Raw genomic sequence first — 5,816 nt, 5'->3', positions numbered from 1 at the left:
TTTTTTTTTTTTTTTTTTTTTTTTTTTTTTTTTGAGAGTTCTGTAAGTTTTGTAGCAAGATGTCCCATAAGAGTAATAGATTTCTGCCACTAATACATTGTCACATCTGCCTCTTGTGATTTCCTTATGAACGTATGGTCAGATTATACTAAAGGAGAGCTGGGATTTCAAGTTGTGCAGACTGTCTGGGGTAATGATGCTCATTTAATAAGCATCTGATAAACTTGTGGCAGAATTTAGTTGGAGACTTGCTTTTGTTATAACGTAGTAGGGACTTTGTAGAGAGGTAAATAATCTTACCCACCACTAACTATTATCTATCCAAACTATCTACCATCACCTGCAAAAACAAATAAAGAAAAACCTCAGAGTCAGTGAATGATCACCCTGGCTCAGGAAAGTAAGCAACAATTGGTCTCAGGCAGGTTTCCAGGGGTGAACATAATGGGCCAAGGATCTGATCAGTGTGGAATGGTGGAAGGCCATCAGTTTTCTCTCCCTGGACACTTCTTCTTGCACAGCTTAAGGTTGCAGCAGTTCTTGTCAGACTTTGCAGTGACCTCCAACAGGGCTATGAGGCTCGGCCTGGAGCTGGGCCATTTATATTCTTGCTACAGAGACATCTCCATGAAAGGACAAGGTGCTGAGAGGTTTTTTGTCTCATCCAAAGGTAGCTTTTCCATGCAGAAAAGACTATTCAGGCATTTATTTATTTCCAGAAATTTATATTCAGTTTATTAAAGTCACCAATTTTTAGTAAACTTACTCTTTCTTAAGCTCCAAGTTCAATTTATAAATCTCTAAGCCTAGCAATTTCAGCAATCACAGTAATGGCCTTTGAACAATACTTAATCCTATTTTAAAAAAAAATAGCTAATTAAATACTCTCACATATCTTACACTGCATTTGTAAGTTTAATATATTTTATTTCCCTTTAGTGTAATTTGATTGCCCAATTGACAAACTTTTCCAAGTAATAAGTAATTCATATAATTTAATAAATTAAGTTCATAAATATTGTGAGTGCTGAGTTCTTTAAGTGTTACAATTTCCATTGTATATAATGTTAATAAGAATTTCACTGTAAACACTAGTCTGAATAAGTTACTTAATTAGATATTTAAATTGAAGTTGCACTATCAACTAAAATATAATTCCTAAGTATTACAAGTAAATAAAGCATTGAATATTTTTTCCTTAATTTTAAAATGTTAATTTATTGGGTTTTAGTTTTCTAAAAATATTTTTCCATTTAATTATTTTTTTACTTTTTTAATTGACTTTATTATTTTTTAAATACACGACAACAGTAGATGCATCCCAATCCTTATTACACATTTAGAGCACAATTTTTCGTATCTTTGTATATAAAGTATGTTCACGTCAATTTATGCCATTATATATATACTTTTTTTGCATTACAATTCTTAATACATATATATACCACAATTTTTCTTAATTCTGAAATTGAATGTTATTTTCCTCTTAAGGACAGTAAGTCTCATTCTACTTAATCTAAGTTCAAATAATCAGTTTTGGGTCTGGACACTGACAGAATGAAATAAATTTTACTTATACAGGATTGCATAAATTTAAGGGAGATATTTCATGTCGTCTATATTTAAGCTATTACCTATTTCTTCCTGGATCTATTCATAGAAATCCACTACTCCCTAGTTCTTGCCAAAGGGAATTACATGATTGATTCTTTATCTCTTAAAATATGGAAACTTTTCCCCACCCTAAACACTTTTGATCATGGCTAGCTTGCTACATTCTTTTTTGTTGACTTAATAATATTACAAATGTTAAAGTGAATTTTGGATCTCTCCTATATGACTTAAAGGCACAGTTAATATGAAATTTTTACTGATAGTCTCTTTAAAAAAAAACAAAATTAATATTTAGTCTTTATCTGGTTAGGCTTTGATAAGATCATTTTGGATGCTAACTCTGCTCTCTTCTTCAGTTTCATTACATCCTTGACTTTGATAAAGTTCTCCTCCTTATCTGGGGCTTTGATAAAGGTCTTGACTAGAACAGAATCCCGCATGGTATTTTAGAAAGTCTCTGTCCAGTGCTTCTTTGGTCTATAAATCAGCTTCCTTCAGGGATGCCACACCTGCCTGAGCATGGGGCTCATTTGGAGAGCTCACTGAAGCTTGACTTTTGCACTTCACTCCATAGCCTCAGGGGCTGCCACTGGAATCTTGGGCTGTTTAATAAGTTCCCCCAGGTGACTCTTAAGCAGCTATTCTGGCATTACTGCAAAGACCAACTTTCAAAACTGCCATCTCTATTTCTGTCTTGACTATAATGACAGAATTAGGCACTGTCAAGCACCTTGCTTGGGTCCAGACTCACTAGGTCCCCAGCACCTCTGTCTATCTCAGGAATAACCATAGCCATAAAGACAGCAGTCTGGCAGGACTTCTCCTTGTGATGCAGATGGGCTCTGAAAGATCATCTCCCATCTCACCAGAGCTCAGGACTCCCCTGAGACGGAGGTTAGTTATTCACCATGTTCAGTCTTCAGAATCTACATTATTTTCTCTTTAAAAATTAAGTCCTTTGTATTCTGCTATATATATAAAAAAAGAAGGAAGGAAGGAAGGGAAGGAAGGAAGGAAGGAAGGAAGGAAGGAAGGAAGGAAGGAAGGAAGGAAGGAAGGAAGGAAGGAAGGAAGGAAGGAAGGAAGAAAGAAAGAAAAAGAAATTAAGTCCTTTCCTTTCATTTGGGTCTCCCATTCCCATCTGTTCCCAGTGATCATGTTTGGTGTTTTAGCAATTGCTGTGGGGAATCAGGTTAAGCTTTCTCTTATCCATTAATGTATGTTTTCTAGGCCTGAAAATAAAACCACTGAGAGTTATTTTGGAAAAAAAAATACAACAACAAAAACTGTCACAAGCCGTTCATGGGCTGTGTGTATGAACCATATGCATAGTAGCCATATGAGGGGACAGGTGTGGCATTGCACGCTGATTGGGCTGTGTGATGCAAGTGAGCTTCTCCTTTTGCTCTGCCTATGATCCCACACAGCACCTGAGATGGGTGTGACTTGCCAACATGTCAATCAATCTGCTGACCACAAAACATCACGAAGCAAGACTCCACCCTTGAAACTTTATCCCCTGCCTTATTTGGTGAAGAACATTCTATGGAAACTCCTTTGTGTGTCCCCCCAATGAAAATAAAGAGATTACGGGTGCACACTCTTTTTCCAGCTCTTTCCAGCATGGAAGCTGACTTTTAAGGTCATAGAGCAGTCCCACCCTCCATATGAAAATTACTGCTGTGTCCTGTGCTTTTTCACCATTTTCTTGGCTTAATCCTGCGCCACCACTTTTGAACCCAGTTCATCTCATCAGCTCAGGTCTCTAGTGAGAAAACAAAACAAAACAAAAACCCATATCAAAGAGAATTTGAGTAAATATATACAAATTAGATTCACAATCAACAACTCTGGTCATCTCGGACACTTGAAGAATAATCATCTGGTCTTTATCTGAATAGCCCTTGGGTGAAGTGACCTTCCTGCATTTGTGACTGATAATCACTTGGTGGTTTCTGTTGTCCTCTTTGTGTTCCTATTTTGTCCAGTTTTCCCAAAGCTGCGGCCTTCTCTTACACCATGGCCTAACCTTACTATCTTCTTTTTCTAATTATTCTAATCTAAACATTTAGCATAGGGATGCATTTTATTTTAGAGAACATACTGGCACCAGAATATCACCTCTTGTGTGAATCCCTTTTTCAAACCACCACTTACTTGAAGAGTCATCCATACCTAGCAGTCTGAGGAGCATGGCAGAGTGGCTACTTCTTTGACCTGGAGGAAGAGTGAGGACTTCCTTCTGGAGACTAGCATAAGAACAGGTGCTGGAGGACCTGCATGACAATCTGCTAGGGATCGTGGTGGTCTTAATGTTGGTGTACTCCCTAAGTTCCTGTTTTCAAACCAGAGCCTTAGAAGGCGAGGCCTTTCAGGTGGCTCCACTTTCATGATTAGGATTAGTGCCTTTATAAAAGAGGTGAAAGGGAGCTGCTTTGCCCATTCCATCATGCGAGGACTCAGCATCCATCCCTTCAGCTCTTCTGCCACATAAAGGTGCAACAACAAGCTGCTCTGAGGAATGGGCCTCACCAGACATTGAGTCTACTGAAGCCTTGATCTTGGACTTTGCAGTCTTTAGAATTTAAGAGATAAATTCAATTATTGGTAAGTTGCCTAGTCTGAGATATGTTGTTACAGAAGCAGGAACAGACTGACATAGGGATCATGAAAATTTCAGCACTCATTAGTCTGTGCATAAGAGATGTGAAAGAGGTGGGAGTGTGGGGGCTACTCTGTGAGGTTGGGTCTTGAACAGGAAGATATTTGCCACATTCCAGATATTTCCAATGAGAATTCTCTAATAATCCAACCACCTGAATCCCTTCTTTCTTTTCTACCTCAACTGTGGAAATTTTGCTGAGTACACTGAAAAGCATTCTAGGATTCTGGAGAAAGGGAGGTCATTTTAAGTACAAGTCAATAGCACTAAGTTTCTGTAAATATTACAACACTAAACAGAATTTTTCAAGGTTTTGAAATCCTATTCTCATGGCAGCAGAAGATATTGTATGCAGAGATTGACAGTGATGGAAATGAGATTTGAAGGTAAGAACAGCAGTGTTTCTGAATGTTGAACTAATTTGAAGTTCTGAATAAGTAGATAATTAGATTTATTATTCAGTGGTAGAGGCTTCACATTACTACACAAGGTGTAAAGTTGTCATTTTGTGGTTCTCAGCACAATAGTGTTGTCTAAAGCAAATAGAACTACATCCATGGAAGAAGTATCTATAAAAACCTGTCCATCAGAAGATCACTGTTGAGAACTTAATGCATCTCCTTGGTCTCCTGGAGTGTTTGGTTTTTAGCAACCTGCAGGAGGAGAATGAGGTTGGCAACTGCTATCCATCACCCACGCATGCACACAAGCCACCTACTTCATAACACCTGGAGCCACCCATGTTTTCAAGTTTAGGGAGAAATTTTTTCAAAAGGAAAGATATCTAGAATTTTAGCATATATTTGCATGTTGACTTTTAAACATATGGAATCATATACCAAAGTAAGTTTGATCGCATTTTTACTAGGCCAAACTCAATTCAAGGGATTGGCATGTGTAAAAAATTCTAAATTGATTAGACTTGGGCGCATAGGAGAAAACACATTGGGATGCATGAACTTGAAGTAGAGAAGTCATTTTAGGACCTTCCTAGAATCATGAATAGAACTTTAAAAAACAAATTTAAACTATAAACAGTCTAATCAAGTCTACCTTCAAAATATCTCTTTGTTTAATGTTACCTGCAGTTCTATATTCAATTCAATAACAGAAAGGCTTTTTTTTTTCTTCACTCCTTCTAGAAATTCTAGGAGATTTCCTCAAGTTTATTGTCAAGCTACAGCAGCACCTGAAGCAAATTAGATGTGGACAGTAGGGAAGTCTTGACATTACTAATGTCACGAAGAATGATTTGTATATGACTGCTGTCACTTTGTGGAAATGAAGTACAAAGCAATTGGTTTTAATAAAATTATCAAGACGATTCTCCCTCCTTCTTGGCTTTTAGTTTCCTCTGAAAGAAGAATGTGTTGTGTTTTGGTCTCTTACCAAATGCCCTTGATTGACCTCACTCATTTCCAGAATTCACATAGCAACTGTTGCTATATTTTTCTGAAGTAGGATTTTTTTTTCTTTCTTTTTTCAACTCTAAAGGCAAAATATAACTGAAAACACAAGTTCAAATGTTCAAAGGAGGTAA

General features: G+C 37.1%; 1 long non-coding RNA gene across 1 annotated transcript; it reads left to right on the top strand.

Annotated features, from left to right (window-relative positions):
• Positions 1-2,717: 2,717 nt before the first annotated feature.
• On the top strand, positions 2,718-5,600 carry LOC125619085. Its single transcript, XR_007350579.1, has 2 exons — positions 2,718-4,662; positions 5,419-5,600. It is a non-coding gene; the product is annotated as an uncharacterized LOC125619085 (long non-coding RNA).
• Positions 5,601-5,816: the final 216 nt, after the last annotated feature.

Source organism: Marmota marmota, unplaced genomic scaffold (assembly GCF_001458135.2).
Source record: "Marmota marmota marmota unplaced genomic scaffold, marMar, whole genome shotgun sequence".
Classification (NCBI taxonomy): domain Eukaryota; kingdom Metazoa; phylum Chordata; class Mammalia; order Rodentia; family Sciuridae; genus Marmota; species Marmota marmota.
The sequence above is the reverse complement of the archived record's forward strand: the minus strand, read 5'-3'. Positions and strand labels throughout refer to the sequence as shown.